The sequence below is a fragment of the Macaca nemestrina genome, chromosome 7 (assembly GCF_043159975.1).
Source record: "Macaca nemestrina isolate mMacNem1 chromosome 7, mMacNem.hap1, whole genome shotgun sequence".
NCBI lineage: Eukaryota > Metazoa > Chordata > Mammalia > Primates > Cercopithecidae > Macaca > Macaca nemestrina.
Window position 1 is genome coordinate 51684339 of NC_092131.1, and position 22630 is coordinate 51706968.

The following is a 22630-nucleotide window of genomic DNA, read 5'->3' on the forward strand; positions in this document are numbered from 1 at the left end:
TTCACCAGTTAACCCAGTCTAACAATTGGTTTTGGAGTATACAAGCTTGTGATTTCGAAGTAACCAGACACTTCACATCTTTCCCTAAATATTTGCATGTCTACTTCTATAGCATAGATTTGTAGTATCTTTAAAACACTTTTCTCCCAAGTGTAGCCTCATTAGAAGTCAACCGGCCTTCTGACTAGCATTTCAGACTCTGATTATTATACCGAAATCCATTAAACACATAAAGTCCCTTATTGGAAACTCCAATTAAACCTCAAGTCTCATAAAAGAGAATGAAGTGATTATAGGAAAGTGATCTAATACTATGCGAAGCGTTGGGCATGATAATGCTGGGAATGCATGCGGTGCCTTTTTCCAAGGAGCTAAAATTAACAAAACCTATTTTTTTCCAGTTCAAAATGATATAGAAAGGAAAATGTAAATGAAACGACTCAGAGTAAATTCAATATAAAGCTTTCTTTCAAGGTAAACTCATGGGTTAGTTAGTACTAAACAAGTCAATTGCTCCTGGTGAGCCCCAGGGATTGGCTCACTTTCCCTTCCCTATTACCCCCTTCTGACTTCATAACTTGTTCCTTTTAGCCCAAGAGGGCCTTTTGTTCTCAGATCACTGGTAGAGTAGCAGAGGTGGTTGAAAGACCTCATCTCTCTGGGTTCTTTGTGGACTCTTCCTATAACTCACCTGGAGAGTGGCCCTGACACTTTAAAATGACCTTGGTCATAACAATAGTAGACCCAAGTGGAGTGCTGTCCTTCACTCTTCGCTAATTATGTCACGTTGTCCAATTCAGGCTTAGCACATCATCTCCTAAACTTTGTTTAGCGGGGGAGGTTTTGATTCCTTTTTTGTTAATTATCTGACCTTGCATATGTCCAAGTTTTTCTACTGTGAAACGGGAATAAGTGTAACTGCCTTACCTAACCCCTGGATATATTGGGTGTAAATGTTTTATGCAATACCAGAGAATCATCATCATCATCATAGTAGAAACCAAGGTGTGGCTGTTCCTTCATTTTTAGGTTTCTAGAGTTTGTGGTGCATTCAGGGAAATCAACACTGTAGTACACTGGCCAGTATCCATGTACAGTAGGGCAATGGTTCTCACACTAAACTATACCTGAGGACCAACTGGGGATCCTGTTAAAATACAGATTCCTGGGACCTGCCCGCAGAGATCTTAGTTCAATGATTTTGAATTGGGCTCAAGAAATCCAGCAACTACGTGCAGACATTGTTAAAGGCACTAGGGTGATGGAAGTGAACAAAGAGACAAAAATCCTTTAATGGTCTATCTGCATTTGTAACAGACCTCCAGGTGACGCTGAGGCCATTAGCTATACTCTCCCAAGGGCCACACCTTGGCAGTATCACATGTCAACTAGTGACAAGATCTACCCTCTGCTATGCCAATGGAAACTTCATCACATTTCCAAACTCTGATTCTCCTTCTTTTCCACTGGGACCTACTTCTTGGCCATAATCTTCAGGAATCAGTTTTTACATTCAGGAACAATGGTTCATTCGGGTCCTTCTCAGCAAGTTCATTTACTCCCTTGCTTTTTCATTCCAGTATCACACATTATTAGCACTGGGTTCCCACAGGACCTCCTTAGTATCAGAGTCTTTAAGGAGGCTCAGGAAACATCACTTGTTCCAGAGACTTTGGTAATGGGAATCATCAAGAAGATGTCTGGATTTGACTTTCAAGGATCAGAAGACAATTAACTTGATGAGTTCTAACCTAAACCACGAGCTTACCCTTAAGGAAAATTAGCCTTATACTGAACTTACTCCAAGTCATTTCATTTACATTTTCCTTTCTATACCATTTTGAGCTGGGAAAAATTCACTTCTGTTAATGGCCCACACATCCTGTGGAATGAAGGCTTCATCCTAAAATGTAGTTGATTAATTTCACTAAGTCCTTTGATGCATCAGTACTGAAGATGTGTTGGAAATTTAGCTGACCTGGACCAATAGAGCATATGAAGTATAGCTTCACAAGGGCATTGGCTTATTATTTTCTTTAAAAAAAAAAAAACACTTTTTACGTGCAATATCTACCTTGAAAAAGATGTATTAGTAAACAGAACTGAATTATAAAAATTCTTTTCACTCCAGCAAACCTCAAGTGCCCGAAGCTGACAACAGATGACTCAGTGAGTAAAATAAAGGTAGGACAAGGCAACAAGGGCAAGTAAGACTTTAAGTGAGTGAAGGAAATGAAGAACTACAAAAATGCCGAATAGACTTCAGGTTTATTGAAAAATGTATCTAGGGAGATTGCTTAAGTTATATTTCATTTAGTCCATATTTTGTTTATTTATGTCCTGCCTCCTTCCTAAAAAGGATTGGAAGCTGCTTATTTATTTTCTGTATCTGGTGTGAGATAACATTTAACATGAGATAAAGAAAAGATCACCGTTTCATTCTTCATCTCCTTCCTCACAAGTTCTCCAACCGTTAAAAAATTTCAAACAGGATAAGGAAAGGACGTTACTTCTCTTATGATAAATTTTCCCATATCCAGAAAAATCTGCCATTTTAATAACTTTTTTTTTTATCAATCTTAGAGATCCTCCCAGCTCCAAATAAACTGGGTCTGTATGTAAACATTATGTTCGTAGTTGACGGCAGTGAAATTGCACAACGAAGCATCTTGCTTTATTTCTATTTTTAAAAGTAAATGGGAAACTTTGAAAAAGAAGTCTCCAGCTTTTGAAAACAAGTTTCCTTTTCCATGTCCTTCTAGGCCTTGGCCTCGTGCATACACATTTTCCATACATGCACCTCTCGTGTGCAATTGCTTCACTCGACATTGTATTGGAGGCATTTTGCCCACATTGTTATGCATTTTAACTTTGAAAATTTAAATTGCCATTTTTAATGGCTACATAATTGTCCATAGAGTTGCTGTATCATTAGAATACAGGAAAAGGAAGGGAGATATTTGAGCAGATGGCCACGACACAGTTCAGGAAATGAGTCACGTCGCTGTTGTTTACAGTGTGCTGTGGCACTTCATATTCCAGGAGAGAGGTCTGGCCCCGAAGAGCTGATTACTGTGAGGGCTTATTTATCTGAAATGCATAAGATGGAAGCTGTCCTGGTCTCACATTTGTTTTGAAGCCGCTCTTTATTCATTTCCTGTACTAATATCCTTCAAAGGACAACACGTTCTGCAAAAAGCAGAGTGAACACCTGAAATGAAGCAACTCACCCCTGCGTTCTGCACAGTGGCTGGGCTGGTAGGTGTGAGGGCTGGGGGCCTCCCGATGCCCCAGTTCTCTCTCTCTCTCATACACACACACCACCACCAGCACTTCAGTGGAGTTACAGTGTACAAGGCATATAGAATATGAGGCAGCAGCAGAGTGTAGTGGCCACGAGCATTGATACTGGAACCAGACCTTGATACTCATGTTCTTGCACCTTAGCCTTTAGCATCTGTAAAAATGAGGTGATAATAATCACTTAAAGTCTTACTTGTCCTTGTTGCTTTGTTCTACCTTTATTTTACTCACTGAGTCATTTGTTGTCGGCTTTGGGCACTCGAGGTTTGCTGGAGTGAAATTGATTTTTTGTAATTCAGCTCTGTTTACTAATAGATCTTTTTAAAGGTAGATATTGCACATAAAAAGTGGTTTTAAAAAGAGGATAATAATATCCTCACCCTATGGAGTGAGGATAATGCTTACTCCATAGGGTTATGGTGGGGATTTAATAAGGTAATATCTATAAATGTAAAGAACAGGATTTAGCACATGGTAAGCACCACATCAGTGCTTATTATATTATCTTGCCACTCACTTCTTTTTTTTTTTTCTTGAGACAGCGTCTCGCCCTGTCACCCAGGCTTGAGTACAATGGTGTGATGTTAACTCACTGCAACCTCCACCTACTGGGTTCAAGCAATTCTTCTGCCTCAGTCTCTCAAATAGCTTGGACTACAGGCATGCGCCACCACGCCCAGCTAATTTTTGTATTTTTAGTAGAGATGGGGTTTCACCATGTTGGCCAGGCTGGTCTCGAACTCCTGACCTCAAGTGATCCACTCGCCTCAGCCTCCCAAAACACTGGGATTACAGGCGTGAGCCACTGCACTTGGCCTCCACTCACTTTTAAGGACAACAGAGCAGAGGTCCAACTGCCAGGACAATAACTGGGCATTACCACCCCTTTGATAATAGGAAAGAATAAACTTCAGTGTGCCATCCTGACCACTTCTATCTGTACCCCATAGGGAGAAAAATGACACTTATTTTACAAGAATTTTAACCCAGGGACAATACTTGAGACGCTGTGTGTACATTTTAAGCCCACAACTAAAGAACCACTCCTGGAAGTTTAAGCCTTGGTTCCGACTTCAAGCACATAGTGTGAGTGATACTATTTAGTTAGTACAAAATTCTCTCACCACCATTACTGGCTACAATTCATTCATCACCTACCACCTGCCAGGACTCTCTCTTTCAGGTAAGTACACCTAACCCTCACAACAACCTTATAAGGTAGGTATTGTTGTTATTATTATTCCCATTTTATATTTAATAGATGTGAGAACTTGCGGCCAGAAAGATAAAGTGATTTGCCTAAGGCCAAGTGGACTCAGAATTAGAATTTAAATTCAGATCTGGTTAACTCTCAAGTCTATTCTTTTCCCACTGTGCCCACTCCTGTTTACTGTGATCTTTGTATAAAGAGGGCTTGAGCCTTCGGGGCTTGCACTGCTGATTAAGTAAACTGGCTAATGCCTACAGCTGCTGTGCTGAACAGTTCAGTGCTTCCCACACGTGTCCTGGGCTCCATGCCAGCCCTACAAACCCCCCTGCCTCCCGACACCCACACTCGCTCTTCAGACTCAGCATCTATGCTCCTGACCCTGGCCTGGATTGGATCCTCCAACCTGCTCATGAAAAGAGTAGTGTGAATTTGACATCGAGACAATCAGATAAAGCTGGCGGGTTCTGGTCCTACCTGTCGGCTACCTCCTCCTCTGTTCCCATGTCTGGCGACCTTCTGTTTCACCTCAACTCCTCCAACCACTCTTTACCCGCTTCCTGCTGAGTAGGCGTTGAGGTTATACAGGAGATGATGGAGAACCCCGTCTCTTTTCCCTTCCCCTCTACCTGGCACCGGGCATGAGAATCCCTGATTACACTCCTGGAAGTGAGGGGGCGCACACCTCCCTCGGGATGGAGAAGAGTGAACTGAGAGAGGTGCAGAGGCCTCACTCGCACTGAGCTGCTTTTTGGAACATCAGGCAGAAGGGGCTCACGCTTCAAGCCCACACTGAGATCCAAGCGTCATCATGAACTGATGTTAGGAGTTCTATTACCCCACACCTCCCTGGCCCCCAAAGGTTCAGATGTTGCAACCCTATCTCCTCGTACATCAGAATGTGACCTTATTTGGGAACAGGACAGAGGTAATTGGTTAAGACGAGGTCGTAGTGGAGGGGCCTTTAATTCAATATGACTTGTGTCCTTATAAAAAAGGGCAAATGGGCCGGGCGCGGTGGCTCACGCCTGTAATCCCAGCACTTTGGGAGGCTGAGGTGGGCAGATCATGAGGTCAGGAGATCGAGACTGTCCTGGCTAACACAGTGAAACCCTGTCTGTACTAAAAATACAAAAAATTAGCCGGGCGAGGTGGCGGGCGCCTGTAGTCCCAGCTACTCGGGAGGCTGAGGCAGGAGAATGGCGTGAACCCGGGAGGCAGAGCTTGCAGTTGGCTGAGATCGCGACACTGCACTCCAGCCTGGGTGACAGAGCGAGACTCCATCTCAAAAAATAAAAACAAAACAAAACAAAAAACGGCAAATAGACACAGATATGCTCACAGAATGACAGACATGCTCACAGAATGCCTTCATGTGAAGATGAAAGATCTGGATGATGCGTCTACAAGCCGAGGGATATCTGACTGCCAGCAAGCCACCAGAAGCTAGGGGAGGGCACATGACAGATGCCTCCTCACGGCCCTCAGAAGGAGCCAACTCTGTTGACGCCTCGAGTTGAACTTCTAGCCTGCAGAACTGGGAGAGAATAGCTTTCAGTTGTGTGAGCCACCCAGTTTGTGGTATTTGTTACAGCAGCCCTAGGAAACTGCTAAGCTGGAGAGACGCTCAAAGGAGTCATGAAAGTGTCTCAGCTCTGGGGTGAGGTAGGGAGAAAATCGAGTCAAGGTTGTGGGAGTGCCTTCTGGACGGGCTGAGGGAGCCTGGTTCATGGACAGGCCCCAAACCCTAGCTGGGGTTCTTCAGAGAGAGTTCGAGACCAGAAACAGCTCACCCTCATCAAATGCCCAAGGCCACGGGCAGTCTCTTGTGCCTGCCTGGGGACATGGGAAAAAGTGAGATTTTAAGCCTAGCGTCACCTTCATGGTAGGGAGTCATTACAGCTTTGATGGACCTCAGGCACTTTGGTTTTTCTGGGCTTCTTCCTGCATTTAAAAAAATAGTTAAAATATTTTATGACTTCGTTGGTGTAAAGACAAGTATAATCTATGCTGGATCAATGACTATATATTTGTTATTATTATATTCATTTTTCTTCTGATTTTAAAAGAAACTAAAATTGAAACATTTTTTGTGTACCCCGAAACTGGTGTGGGTTCAGCCGCTGCACCTATTGTGCCTACGGGATAAGTTGGCCCCGCCCCACAGATAAAATGAGAGAACCATCAGGGATGCAAGCAAAAAAAAAAAAAAAAAAAAAAAAAAGGGAGGCCTTTGCTGGGTGGTACTGCCACCAAGAAACTGAGTCTTAAAAAGAACTTTGAGTGAGTATGTTATATTAAGCTCTTTCTCCATCCTTTAAAAGCTCTGCAATTGCTACACAGGTTGCATATCTGTGTCAAAAGGTCCATAGTTGCCTTACATTTTTCCTTTACCTCAGGATGAACCAAAAAAATAAATACTTCCAGGTATAGATAGAGAACCATGCTACATATTGGCTGTCACCACCTGCAAGCGAGTGACCATAAATCCACACCCCTTCTGCTAGGGCAGCTGTTTTACATTGTCACAACCCTACATAAAACATCCCCCTATGTACTGTATTATTGGCCTTTCTGATTTACTGTATATACAGTCTGTGAGTTAAATACCAACAGAAGCACTGAAAATATATTCCATTGCAGTCCCTGTCTGAAAACTGCATTGCTCAAATAATGTCTGCTCATTCATCATTTTCTTCCCAATATCTGAGTGTCATTCTCTGAAATACACCCCTACAGCCGTGCCCTGTGAAACACCAGCCCAGAGAAGGGGAAGCGGAATCTCCAGCTTCAAGGCCCAGACATTTAAAAAGGCTGTTCCAAAATGAGACTAAGCAATTCAAACAGTTGGTATCTGGCTTCCTTTTAAGGGACTTTTACTGGATTCCCTTAATGTAATACTGGAATCCTTCCTTTTATGCACACCTCCTAGCAATAGAAGCAGTGATAACAAATTGAATATATAAACCCACATAAATGATTCTCCCTAGAATTCATTAGGAAGTGTTCTTGTTTACAGAATTCCAATTGATTTCTGTGAGGGATCCAGCAGCATAGATTTCTACTTAGTGACAATCCACTGGAACACACAAATCCAGACGTAAAACTGATTCCCATGTGATATAGTTTGGATCTGTGTCCCCGCCCAAATCTCATGTTGAATTGTAATCCCCAGTGTTGGAGGTGGGACCTGGTGGAAGGTAACTGGATCTCGGGGGTAGTTTCTCATGAATGGTTTAGCACCATGCCCCTTGGTCTTGTCCTTGCGACAGTGAGTGAATTCTTGTGAGATCTGGTAGTTTAAAAGTGTGTGGCACCTCCCCACTTCTCTCCCTTGCTGCTCCAGCTATGTGACATGCCACCTGCCCCTTCACCTTCACCATGATTTTAAGTTTCCTAAGGCCTCCCCAGAAGCTGAGCAGATACAGGCATCATGCTTCCTGTAAGCCTGCTGAACCGTGAGCCAATTCAACCTCTTTTTAAAATAAATTATCCAGTCTCAGGTATTTCTTTATAGCAATGCAGAACAGAAGAACAGACTAATATACCATTTTATAGGTTATCAATACGAGAATAGGAAGAGTGTAGCAGACATGTACTTGTTTCATAGACTGATCTAGGTTTGAATATCAGCTTTACAACAACTAGACAGACAGTTTTGAGTCCCTGATCCCTCACTTAAAAAATGAAGTCAATGCCAATGCAGGACAAGGTTGACTGGGAATTCAACCTCCATCCCCTCCTTTCTAGCAGAACCCTAATTTTGTTTAGGTAACTACTCATCCGGGGTCTACTTCATGGACATGTGACAGGGCCTCATGCTCAGAAGGGCCCTGTGTTTGGGGAAATGCTCTGCTATCACCATCTTGAAATGCTTAATAATTTTATCTTAGAAATTCTGGTTTGCAAGTAAGTCTGATGGGACAACACAGCACACAGGGAGCCGAGAAGATAAACATAATATGCACATCTGCTATCTTAGCCATTCCATTTGCTACCTTCGTAACATACTTACCTTTTGCTTGCTTTCACTCTTGCTGGATGGCCATCACTGTGGCTTCACTAGAATTCGATGATCATGTTCTGTATCAACATGTCTGCAGTTGAATAGGCAGGAGTACTGACAGCCCTGGGTGGCTATACTTTCCATTCCAATCGTAACTTGCTTAGACACAGAAAGAAGGCAGTGGCATTCTAAGAAACACAAATGATCAAGGAAGCTTTTCATAGCCTTTCTTACTCATGTTACATCTTTGTGTTAGTCAAATACTTATGCTGAAAATGATGGAAGGGAAAGATAAGGCAATCCATGGTTCTTTTATTTCTTTAGGTCCTTCCTTACTCACAATGAGTAGCAATGTAGAGAGTGTTAGCAGAATGTGCACATATCAAGAAATGAAACAAAAATAGTTGAATTAGTTTTGTGCAATATTTCCCTGCTTGGTAAGGATGAAATACTTGTGCATGTATGAGCTACAAACTATGAATTATTTTATTTCACAGATTCACATAGGAATTAAGTTCCCTTATACATGCCAACCACAACCCTGGCTCCAAGTGTGGGAATGATAGCACTGGGGTCATTTCATCCCACTTGCTGGTGATTAGTCCAGGAGAAGCATGCCACTCAATTACACCAGTGAGAAGCTTGCTAGGGACTCCTGAGAAAGGTCTGTCTTCTGCTTCCAGAACCGACTCTCTTTATTCCATCTTTCTACAAAGTGAGGATGAAGCCAACATGCAGAGGAGGGTAGAATCACAAATTCATTGACATACACACACACACACACACACACACAAACTTATTAAAAGAATTTGTGGAAAAATAGAACTAAAGCTTCCAGACCAGGCAACCTAAACACTGGTCTCCTGCCGTGACTTCCAGGAATGCGAACCAACTATTTCATTGCTGCTAAATCCAGTTTAAGATGGATTTTCTGTAACTGGATGCTGAAAGCATATTGATAAATGTTTGTTGACTGAGTGGATGAATGAGTACAGCATTATAATCCCTGGCATTGGACTGGCCACGAAAAACTTTATGAGTTTTAAAGGAGGAGTCAATCTGACAGCTGAAGAATAAGGAAGAAGGCAGTGCAGGAAGGAATGGGCACCCTGGTGTGTGCAGGGGTGAGAGGCTGACAAACATTAGGGGTCAGAGAGGAATATGGTCTGGAGATGCAAATGGTTCATGCAGGGAGAGCAGGGACCATGGAGTGGCTGCCCTGGATTTTCAAGGGTCTGGGATTTTCTCAAGATCACCAGCATGATTAGTTGTAGGGGAACACCATGCTATGTTTAGAAGTGTTTGGAGTGGGCCGGGCGCGGTGGCTCACGCCTGTAATCCCAGCACTTTGGGAGGCCAAGGCGGTCAGATCATGAGGTCAGGAGATCGAGACCATCCTGGCTAACTCGGTGAAACCCCATCTCTACTAAAAATACAAAAAAATTAGCCAGGTGTGGTGGCGGGCACCTGTAGTCCCAGCTACTCGGGAGGCTGAGGCAGGAGAATGGTGTGAACCCGGGAGGCGGAGTTTGCAGTGAGCTGAGATCACACCACTGCACTCCAGCCTGGGCAACAGAGCAAGACCCTGTCTCACAAAAAAAAAAAAAAAAAAAAGAAAGAAAGTGCTTGGAGTGGTGAAGAGGTCTGCAGCCACACAACCATGATAAGATCTTAGGAACTACCTCCTTATTTATACAAAGGTGCTTTACTGAAATATTAATAGCTCAGTTTGGGTTTGAAACCGAGCTCTGCCTCTCACTAATGGTGTAACCTAAGCAAGTTACTTTATCGTTCTGTTTCTTGGTTCCCTCAAAAGGAAAATGAAAAAGATATGAGCAGTACTTACCACCTCCTTTTCCATGAGCATAGTGAGGTCATCCAGCTTTTGGCACCTGGCAGGAGTTGCATGGATGTTGCTTATTATTATATCTTTTGATTGCCTTACATGGTTCCTTGCAGGGGGAGATTTTTAAAATTTTATTTGGGAGTCCACCATCCCTACACCCTTCCCTCATCTTTTAATGTCTGGAGACTGCTGTCTTAATTGTAAACCACTCTTTCACCTTCCTGATGCCCACATTACATGTAGCTTATTTTTGCCTTACTGATATTCAAGCTGAAGGAGGATGATGAAGAGGATGATGAAGAGGCTCTTGAGACCAAATTCAACACCAGCTAGTCAGCCTCTCTGACTATCTCCAACAGAGACCGGAGGGGCTCAATTCTATAACTTAGAGTTTGTAGAGGAAAAGCTAAAATCCACACAAGAAATACTTCTGTGGCTGATTTATAAGAATTTTTCAAGTAAATAAAGCATATTTTCACCATTTTCACCATATCAAAGAGCACTGTCCATCGTGGTGATGTGTTTCCCCAGGCCATACTTGGGGATGTTTGGTATTACCTCCTACAGACTCCTGCACTTCCTTGGCCACAGGAATCAGATATGGACCCTATTAGGGACAGCACATTTTCTTTAGTTTATTCATTCATATTCATTTAATGCCTGTTACATGCCAGGTACCATTTGGTGAGCTGCCTTACACAGTTATCTGCATTTTATATATTATGCATGATATAACGGATGATCTTACACATATGTACTGCATTTCAAATAGCTCAGAGTAAACTACAGAGGGAATATGCAATTTAAACCACAAACTACTCTTAAAAAACTTTCCTTCAAAACTCCAACCAAGCATTGGATAGTTTGTAATTGCACTGATTTCTGACCCCTGGATTAGTCTAATCTTTCTGAAGTGGATATAGAAATATAATTCCATTCAGCACATCATTACCACCAATATTTACAGCTTGCCTTTAAAAAGTAAACGAATTGGAGAAACTAGAAAAATTCTCAACCACCAAGTCCCCAGATTTCCACGAATCTTTATATTAATGTGATAAAAGACATAAAAGTTCTTGGCTGTGGTTTAATACTAGAAGATGATTCAGATGTAGAACATCTGACAAAGATTTAAAAAATCTGAGCCTGCAGATTAAGCAGGCTCAGTATGGACTAACAAAATCACATATGTTATCAATTATTTGAAACACACAGCACAAACAGCCAATAAACACAGGTAAAACCCCTCAGTGTTGTTGGTAAGATTATGGGGGTGGGGAGAGATTGTTTACAGCTGTTATGTTAATTAAGGCTAAAATGGCTCCATCTGCTACTCCATCTCTCCACTGAGCTACCAACCCTTTTTTGCTGCTTGGTTCTAAGTTGACACTGAGCTAGGGAGCCGACACCTGAGTCTCTGGCCTCAGTTGGTTTCCACGTTGAGTAGAACTTGGAGAGGAAGGTCTGGCAGGCTGAGTCACAGACTCTCATTTGAACACATCTCCAGCACTCTTAGGCCTGAGATGGGGGTGGGTGGCATGGCAGGATTGCCTTTCCCCACACAGATGCAGCTGTGGTTGTGGGTAAAAATCTGTGGAGTCATCTTGCTTTATTTTTCCACATAATTTGCATGTAGCACTAATCCCATGTAGTACACAGTGTAGCCACCAATAGTCAGCTTTGGTTGCAAGATCTTAGAAGAGTGGAGTTTGGGGTTTTTATTTGGTGTCTTTCTTAGGGCCCAAATCAGAGTCACTTTCTGCTAACTGCTGAGACATAGATTAGACCACAGACTGAATATGTTTTATAAAAAATGGGGGGCTTCTTATACATCCAGCCTTTACATATGAGCAAGTGACACTCTGTAGCTTTCTCTGTCAGCTCATGTTCCCTAATTACGGTAAAAATCATTCTGTCCAAGATGAAGACAGGCATAAGAGTAGGGAAGATGTAAAATGCATTATATTCATTACCATGCTTAAAGCCATTAGTATGTATCAAAAGTCTTTAATAAAATAAACATCCCATTGCTTTAAAAAGTCAGTGAAAAATCATATTATCCTCCCTTTTGTCTTTTCTTACTCTCTTTTCTGGAGGAGCTAAGGAGCAATGTAATATCAAGAAGGTAGTTAAATTTCAAGAGGAAAGATTCGTTGAGCACCTATCATGCGGTGCACACAGTCCTTTATGCGCAGAGTGCCCCATTGTCTCCCTCACAGAGTCCACAAACCTCCCCTTGCTCTCAACTAGAGACCAGGAGAATTACTGTTCTTTCTAGCCCTGTGATGGAATTGGCAATCCCCTTCTTGAATCCTTCCACCACCCCTCCCCAACACCATGTCCCACTACGTGACACAATCCTTGAAAAAAGTGGCACATAACTACAAGCCTCATCCCACATAGAAAACAAGGAGAACAACCATTGACAACTAAGTGTTTCTCTAAAGAGGCAGCAGGGCTCAGGGGCAGAAAACGGTCAGGTGGCGGGGCCTGTTTTATCAGAAGAAAAAGACCAAAGTCATGACAATGGAATAGATATTCTTTCTTTGAGATGAAACTGGGTTAGTGACTCTAAAAAAATATTAAGGTTTACCTCAGCTGCAAGCTCTCTTAGGAGTAGAGAATGGTCTGAGATTGGGACGCCCCAATTTATCTAATTCTCTGGACCCGTCATTATCTTCCTCCAGAGATTATGATACTCAAGACGAGGAAAATATCTGCAAAGACTGGTTGAAGCGCTGAGGCATTACTCAAATTGCAAGGTGGAGGAAAATGTTGAGGTTACTCTTCTCTTCTTTTGGGGAGGTGTAGAGCTTTCTGAGGGAAGGGGCTAGGCTCTTTGTGAGGCATCAGGGGTAGAGGAGGTGCTAGGAGCTTTCCGAGGGAAGGGGCTAGGCTGTTTGTGAGGCATTAGGGGTGGAGGAGGTGCTAGGAGCCAGTGAGCAGAGAGGGAGGGTGGGACATACCCCAGGAAAACAGGTGTCATAGGTAACTGTGTTTAGCTGGTTCTTCCTATTTATGCTGCAGGAGGACGGCTAAGGGAATTGCTATTGTTGGTTGTTTCACCTTTTATTTCTCCCAGACTCTAATGTCCCCTCTCAGAATCACCTGATCTTTCAGTGAAAAGCCCTTTCTTCCCACCATGCCATCTACACTGTCCATAATGTGCGTGTCCATTCCCAACCATTTTCGGGTAAAGGGCATTGAAACAGATGCCAGTGGCTCTGGAGAGCACCAGAAATAAACTTGAGAAGCTCAAGACCGTGTGATACAACTTCTTTATTGCTTCTGTAGGTTAGTGAAGATTCCCCTAATAATGATATGCACAATCTAAGTTATATTCACCTTAACCACCAAATAAGACTGCAACCGAAGAGGCTGCGAAGTTCTTCTTCCTACATTTCTTTAAAACAGAAATCTCTTTAAAATTGTCCAAACATAACGGTGAGAGGGCATGTGGAACACTTGAATCCAGGGCTCACAGCAGAAGTAGTCAAGAGTAAGATAAACAGTGTGATGCGGATCACGCAAGCCCAGCATGTTGAGGAGCCCAAGATGCTGAAGGCTTTTGTATTGGGAATCATTGTAAAAATGCAAACAATGATGATGAAACTCACGGAGTGGTTACAAAGTGCCAGGCACTGTTCTAACTGCTGTCCATGTAATAACTCATTTAATAAACAAATATTTTTGCAAATCAAGTGCAAAGAGAATAGGTCTATTCATTGTCCCTAATTTCCCTCGCAAGTCATACTAAATAATCAAATGAGCTTCTTCCTTGGTATAATTTATTATTTACTAATCTCTGATGGCATCATGAGACAACCAGAAAGAGCCAGCCTCAGACACCAACGTAGCAAGACCAAATCTACTAGATTCTACTAATAATGAGGCTCCCATCCCAGGTTCCCAGGATCACAGCCTATTGCAGAAGTGACTAGCAGTCTCTCAGTGGTATAGATTTGAAATAGGTTGAAATAATGTTCTGTTGTTTGAGCAACATAAATGGGAGCAGCATTGCTAAATAAGCTATCTTTCAATCAAAACCAATTTAACTACATTTTTCTGTTTACAATTCATTAACTTTAAAAACATGATATTATACAAAACATAGAAGTCATGAATTAAAATCCCTACAATCAAATTAGACTCTGAATGTCTGGGACATTTAAAAGACAATGTATAGGGGTTGCCATGGTAACTCATCAACTTGTAATTCTGTACCTTTCTGAGTGAAAACCTAGAAAGGAGAAGACAAGCAATTTCGGGAGATACCAGCACCAGAAATTGAGTTCATCTGTGACTTAAGCTCTCTGTGATTTTGTTTACCAGCTATTCATCATGTGGATAAAAAATAGTAAAAAGACAAAAAAGATTCACATTTCAAGGCTCCCTAAAATTGCCAATTCCACTCTATAGTTGATTCTCAGCACAGGAGGAAATGGGACTAGAATGCTGGGAGATGACACTGTCATCAAACAGTGAGCTCCAAGGAGAAGCATAATTGTTACTTCTCAATGGTAGGAGGCAGGTGCTTCCCCCAGCGGAAGGATGCTGTTGAATCCTTAGGTTAGAGCCCAGGTTCAACTCAGTGTCACAGGTCAATTACCACCCTCCAACCGAGGGGCGACATGAACCATACTCACGCACGGGTGTATGCTCCCTCCTCAGCACTTCTGTACATTCAGAGGTCCTGCATGGGATGCCGATAACTCACACTCTTCCAAGGCTGCTGGAGATCATATGGCTGACCATCAACTTTGATTCTGACCCATTTGTCAACAACGACACAATTGATGACTTTTTAGGCTGTTTTGTAACTCTTTGCTTTCTCTCTCACCTTATTTAGAAGGCATTGAACCCAGGTTCTCTAAGACTGTTTTCCCCACTCTCACACCTGTCCCGGTTTCTCTGTTTAAAATATTTGTATGAAAACTGATAGATTATAAAATCTACTTCCTAAGCAGGTAAGTTGCCTAATGTGGTCAGGAAATGCGAAGAACTATAATAATTGTGAGGACATTATTAATGGCAGGGATTTATGTCACTTAGCTTTTAAAATTCCAAAAGATGAAGAATAATAGAATCAATTGCATGGGTGTTGTCAACGGTGCTGAGTTATGTTTTAGTGGAGGCGACTTTTCCCCTGCCCAGGAACATCGGTGGTTGGGGGTCTTATGTAAAGTCAGTGATGGCAGAGTTGTGATAAAGTGAGGGCCAGAGAAGTATTTTCTTTTTAGATGATGTGTAAGCATGATAGATATGTTCAGAATGTAGATACAGATAACACATTAGCAAACAAAGTAAATAATTAAGTAAATAATTAATGTTTTAGTTATCTAGACAATTCCAGTGTTTATTGGAGTTACACTGGATTCTATTTCATTTATTGGGAATTTACTTAACTTCCTAACTTTGCACTGGAGAATTATTTATGAAGCAACTAATGAGACCTGGATAGAGACATCAATGCTAAATTAACTGGCCATGCTTGAACCAAAGCGTTCTACCTGGGAGCAGTCTACTTTTCAACACAAACCAGCAGCTACATGCTGATAAGCCACAGTGGTAAGAAAAGTGGTTCTATTCTATAAATGGCAAATGTTGCCTTCTATGACAAGGCATGAAAATGTGCCTTTTCATGCCAGGCACCTTCCCTGATAATGGATCACTTTCCATCTTAGTTTCTACAAAATTACCTCTAGTCCCCTCAGACCACATTAATCAGAGGAAAGCCTTCACTGAAATTAGCTTGCTATAGAAAGTGTTAATGGCTACACAACATTGTGAATGTACTTATTGGCACTGAATTCTACACTTAAAAAAGGCAGTAATCATAAACTGCATGTTATGTGTATCTTATCATAATAAAAATGCTATTATCAAGGTTTTTCATAAGAGTGATATGGTAGTGGGTGTTAGGCTGTTCTCGCATTGCTATAAAGAAATACCTGAGACTGGGTAATTTATAAAGAAAACAGGTTTAATTGGCTCCCAGTTCTGCAGGCTACACAGGAAGCATGATGCTGGCATCTGCTTGGCTTCTGGGGAAGCCTCAGGATACTTACAATCATGGCAGAAGGTGAAGGGGGAGCAGGCATGTCACATGGTCAGGGAAGGAGCAAGAGAGGGAGGGGGGAGGTGCCACACACTTTTCAACCATCACATCTCATGAGGACTCACTTACTACTGCAAGGACAGCACCAAGGGGATGGTTCTAAACCATCCATAAGAAACCCACCCCCATGATCCAATCACCTCCCACCAGGACCCACCTCCAATACTGGGGATTACAATTCAACATGAGATTTGGGCAAGGACACACACCCAAACTATATCAGGGTGCTAGGGAGGGGAAGTGGGAAAGAAGGGTAAGAGAGCACTGAAAGGGAGCATAGGAGGGAAAGAGAGAGGAAGGGAGAGAGACAGGGGGAGTGAGTAAGTGAGGGAGAGAGGAAAAAAGAGATTAACTGATGAGAATGAGTTTAAGAGTATGGAAGAAGATTTTTAGGTAGACAAAAATGTGAGGAGTTGCAGTAGACATTTGTGGTGCTTGGCTGCCTAGCATCTGAACACCCTTTCTACTCTGGAGGAATCTCAAGATGAAGCTGAGGGTGGCATTTGGGGAATAAACTGACTCAGGCAGATCTAAGAGAATGCATATGCCTAGGATGCTACATCTTGAGGGAGGGACTAAGATGCAGGTAAGCCAGCTGTGGATGGCTCTGTTGTGTCATTTCCTCTGGTTCTTGCCCATTTTCCTGTTTTATTTCCAGCCCTCGTGTTAAATCTGCAATAAAATCCTTCTGGTAACTTTTTTTCAGCCTAAGTTACTCTATGTTAGTTTCTGTGGTTTGCAATATTAATACAAACAGAAAACAAATAATTACTCCCATATTGTCAAATTATACATGAAATCAAGTTGAAAATAAAATTTCAGCTTTTTTTTTTTTTTTTTTTTTTTTTTTTTTTAACAGAATGAGAATCTTAACTGAATTGGTAGCCACAAATCTTCCTCTGCTGTGGCAAAACCATTTGATCTTGCCCATTTTCAGTCAAACAAGGGCTTGAGTAATTAGGAAATAGTTTTCTATTCTATCACAAAATCCAGATTCCCTGGAAGATCAGAAGGACTGATTTCATGCTCTCTCTCTTTTTGTTACAGCTTCTTCAAAGTTGCAGTAGGAATTCCCAAAGAAGAGGCTGTCTTTCCCCTAACAGCATTACTAATGAGATGCCAGCAGCAGGGACATTATCTACTGGACATTATCTATTTTGTCTCCAGAGTGAGACAAAAAAGGGCTGACTAGGACCCAGGCTCCAAATCACAGAGCCCCATGCTGAGAAGCAACCTCATTCCCAGGGCAGGTGAGGGGATGGTTTCTCTCCTAGCATAAAGTCTTCATCTCTTTCTTTGAGTTTATCAACCTTGATACTCAAGACAGTTCTGAAGAAATTGTGGAGCCCTGGTATGGTTTGGTTGTGTCCCCACCCAAATCTCATCTTGAATTCCCACATGTGGGAGGGACCTGGTGGGAGGTAACTGAATTATGGGGGTAGGTCTTTCCTGCGCTGTTCTCGTGACAGTGAATAAGTCTCAAGAGATCTGATGGCTTTATAAGATGGAGTTTCCCTGCGCAAGCTCTCTGTCTCTTTGCCTGCTGCCATCCACGTAAGATGTGACTTGCTCCTCCTTGCCTTCTGCCATGATTGTGAGGCTTCCCCAGCCATATGGAACTGTAAGTCCCTTAAACCTATTTTTCTTCCCAGTCTCGGATATGTCTTTATCAGCAACATGAAAATGGACTAACACAAGCCCAGAAGCACCCAAACCTAAAATGTCTGTGTAGCAGCAGCATCTCTGACTGTGGGTTGACCAAGGGGTGTTTCTGTTGACTTCTTCTTCACCTCCTCTCCTTTTTCCCTGATGATTTGCCCACAGGTGTCAGAAATGAGCTGTGCACCAAAGCTTATTTACATCCTAACTCTAAGACAAACTGTGCTTTTTAAAAAGCTACATTATCTCTGAGGATTTCAACCAAAAGGTTGAAATCGGAATCCCAGAAGCCTGTATTGGAATCATTTGGGGTGGGTTTATTTTCTCCTAAATGATGAACATTCACCACCCTTGTCCTCAGATGTGCACATACCCCTATTAGGATAAGCACTCACTTTTCGTTGAGGTGACCAGGGCAATGTGCAGCAGGTTTTTTTCAGGATGAACAGTTCCCGGCGGGGATTTGCACCCAGCATTGCCTGCTCCACATCCGCATGGTATCCACCAGGCACATGGTGGAATCCAGAATCTGGGTCCATCCTGGCTCTGCCCCCTCAGCACCAGGTTGCTTGACAGCACCCCAGTTTGCACCTGCAGTTGGAGAATTGTAAGGATTGGGGAGAAAACAGGGTGAGGACATGTCGGCCAATGCAAACAGTCTAGAAACATCATTTGCCAGTGTCATGAATTCTAGTTGCATGGGGTGTGAGTGTTAATGCTCTCAAAGGACCGCTCTGGAAAAGAAACGGGGCTGAATGTTAAACAGTGACAAGTGCATTATGCTTTGCTTCAATTTAAAACAAAAGTCTTTTTCTTTCTATAGAAAAAAAACGTAAATTGAGAACATGAGTGACTTAGAGGTGAGCTGGTTCCTCTCTGAGAAGTTCGGAAGTGTGTACCAAAGTAGAAATCATCATAACTTTGTTAACAGAGATGTCCGTTTTCTTTCCAAGAGGTATTAGGAGCACTGGGGATTTATATTTGACTCCCTTGCTTTGTTTTCTCTCTGCCGATCCTTCTAGTGGAGAAAATACGTGGTTATCAGAGAGAACGAGGAATAAAAGACAATGTTACTATGGAACAGGCTATTACTAAGCCAAGGTTATGATAATGGAGAGAAATAACATTTAGGAAGATATATAGTGATGTCTTACCAAAGTGAAAAAAATAAACAGATTCTGTTATGGACTTGGCACTATCTTTTGGAGAGACGGCACACTTTTTCAATTGCGATTTTATGAGTTTTTTAGAAACTAAAATAACAATTAAAATAATTACATTAGTGCCTACATAGACATGTTTGTGTGGTTTGATATTCTTGAAATATTTTAAGTCCTTTGCATAATCAGATTAAGTAACATGAACACAGAACTCCATAGCTAAAGGCCAGTGTGGTCCCAGGAGAGACCAGCATTAGCAAACAAATTAATTCCTGAGTAAACCAGAGAGAAAGGAGTTAAGGCTTTGATCTAAGACTTACTATTTCCAAACCATCTTCAAGTTAAATTACAGAGATATCTCCTGAAGTGAATCATTGGAAACCAGGGCATACATGGCACCCCCTTCATTCCCTCTATGACCCCATCGAAGGAGGCAGGTTGTGTGAGTGTGGTGAGACTCAACGCTTCATTTTGGAACACTTTGCCAATTTCCCCCACTTCATGACCTTGGGTAAATGACTTCAGCACTTTTGAGCAGGGTGCTGCCTTTCCTACATTATAAAAATGGCTGTTATGTCTATCGATCATGCAGAGGTGCCACGAGGCTTAATTTATTAGTTAATGTTTGTGTTACACTCTGCAGCTCTTACATGGAAGGTGTTATAGAAATGCAAAGCAGCAATATATTACCTAAACATGTGCCTCCTCAAATAGCTCTCCAGAAAGTTTTCATTGCTTCAGCACAAATGATTTCCTTCAAAATGGATAATTTTGTCCAGGTCTTTCTTGGCCCATAAATTGATTCTCCCTCCTTTCACAGCATAGAGTCTCTGTGCAGAGCACACTTTCCATCTTGTCCATGAAGTGTTCACCGTGGATGCTCTCCCTTGTGTGTGCATCGCAATTACTGACAGTCTCCTTTTCCTCATCACGTTTGCCCTCTTCATTCTTTACTCCAAGAAGCTATTATAATTTAACTCTTCTTTACATGCTTAGTTTCATACGTGGACAGGTTATGTCTCACCCGAGAGCATGATGTTTTAAAATTAGGCACTAAAAACAAAAGAAATCACTTAAGAATTTTCTGGAAAATAAAATAAGACAATTCAAAATATAAGGTCCAAGTCTGAACATGTTTTGATGAGATGAAATTAACTGCTAAATTGCTAAAGATTGTATTGGAGATTATTTCTGGTAATGTTAATCTTGTCCATAATTTTGTTAAAAGTAGGTTCTTTATTAAAGAACTCTATAGCAAATGGGTATTTATTTATATAGAAATTCCAGAGTTCCAATATTTATTTGCCTGGGATTTGGATAACTTATTTTCCAAACACGATTAGAGAGAGAAAATAATAAATTATACCAACATATTGTATTCAAAGGCTTTCTTCTTTCCACATTTTTTTTTAAGAGGAAATCATTTATTTTACTGTAGTGAGTAATTTCCAAAGCTGGAGGACAAAGGAAGTAATGAAGAGAGGGGGAAAAGAACTACTTCCAAATTTATACATAAAAGCTATGTTTGTGTTCAAAGCATTATTTTTACTTTCACTTCAGTTTTGAGATTTTTTTTTATTTGCATATTATTCTTCAACCCTACTGTTTGTGGTTATGGGGTTATCTTAAAACGTACCTGGGATTTGACTGATAATGATTGAGAGACGGGGTCTCACTCTGTTGCCCAGGCTGGAGTGCAGTGGCATAAACATGGTTTGCTTGCAGCCTCAACCTCCTGGGCTCAAGCAATCCTTCCTTCTTGGCCTCCCAAAGTTTTGGTATTATAGGTGTAAGCCACTGTACCCAGCCCTGGGATTTGTCTTAATCAGGTATGGTTGTAATTGCCCAGGCAGGTTCTTCTTGCCCACTGCCCAGAAAAGCCAATGCACTGAGCACAGCAAGAGTGTTCACAGCAAGGAAAGATTTAATTATTGCAGGCCAGCCAAATGGCATGATGGGAGATAATTCTCAAATCTGCCTCCCTAAGAATTTGGGGACTAGGGTTTTTCAAGGCTAGTTTAGCAAGCAGGGGACTAGGGAATGAGGAATATTGGTTGGCTGGGTGGGAGATGAAATCATAGAGGGTCGACACTGTCTTGTGCTGAGTTAGTTCCTGGGTGTGGGTTACTGGTTCACGTGGTGCCAGTTGGTTCATACAGAATTCAAGATCTCAAATATATCTCAAACCCCAGTCTTTGGTTTTACAATAGCAATGTTCTCCATAGGGGCAATTGGTGAAGTTATAAATTTCGTGGCTACATGACTCTTGAGTAGTAAGTAGTTTTTAAAAAGCAAGTTATAAAACAATGACTGGTTAGGGTTTCTACCTACATCTTTGCAGAATTCAGGCTCCTATCACAATTGTAACCTTGTGGACTTTCATTAGTTTTAAAAAGGTGATTTTAGTCCCCAAGTAAGGTGGGGCTTAGTTTTAGGAAGGAACTGCTATCATATTTGTCTTAAAGTTAAACTATAAACAAAATCCCTCCCATAGTTAGCTTAGAATGAGCAAAGGCAGTTAGCTTGTGAAGTTAGAAGCAAGATGAAGTCAGTTATGTTAGATTTCTCTCACTGCCATAATTTTGCGGACAGTTTCATGACAGACACAGAGACAACTCTCTTTGAAAGGAGAGTTTATTACTTACAGGTTCCAAGAGGAAGGGCATGCCATATTACGTCAGGCCTCAGGGGAAGTACCCAGGTCAATCAGGAGGCAGAAGCAATGAGGGAAAAGCCTGGTCCAGAGCCTTACTGTGGTTTCCATGCGAGAGAAAGGGTGAGGCAGGGAAGGCAAGTTTGAGCAAGCTTAGAATTGGATAGTTTGAATAATGTGGGCAGGCTCTGGCCATAGGGGTGGTCTCTAGTTGTCTGATGCCCGGCCTTGGGGTGATTTAGGCAGTGGAAATACTGGCTTGGTGTATTAGAGCGAGATAAAGGTGGTGGTTGGGGATATGGGCTTTGGATTGGTGGGTTGTATACAAAAGGTGTGCTCACAGGCAAGTTGTCTGCTATCTCTATGAATTAGCTAACCCCTAGAGGGGCAGTCCCTCCCCAGGTCCACACAGCCCCCACAGTGTCAAAGCATCATAAAATACAAAAAAAAGGAACATGATTAATACAGGGGGATCATCTCTGAAACTTCCAAGCAAATCTTTAAAATAAGTTTGGCTATATAATTCTCTCTTTTTATTTAGTGATAAAACATATGCTTTATAAGGAAAAAAATTGTGAAAAGAATCATGAAAATTGCTACCATTGATGAATACTTACTACACCTAGCAATTGATGAAACACTACATATATGACCTCAATTGAAGTATTAAACTACAAA

The 22630-nt window shown here is 41.8% G+C and overlaps 1 long non-coding RNA gene across 3 annotated transcripts in view; it reads right to left on the reverse strand.

Moving 5' to 3' along the window:
* The window catches only part of LOC105473596 (uncharacterized), a 32754-nt gene extending 12072 nt beyond the window's left edge, over window positions 1-20682 (reverse strand). The window contains exons 1-6 of one of the 3 annotated variants that reach the window (XR_011625858.1): window positions 19990-20682; window positions 18535-18730; window positions 8526-8704; window positions 6389-6454; window positions 5873-6047; window positions 3231-3457 (exon numbers count right to left, since the gene is read on the reverse strand). This is a non-coding gene — a long non-coding RNA (uncharacterized lncRNA). Of the gene's footprint in view, window positions 1-3230; window positions 6048-6388; window positions 6455-8525; window positions 8705-10362; window positions 18731-19989 lie in introns of all 3 variants that reach the window. The other 2 variants (XR_011625857.1, XR_011625859.1) reach the window with 2 other exon arrangements.
* Window positions 20683-22630: the final 1948 nt, after the last annotated feature.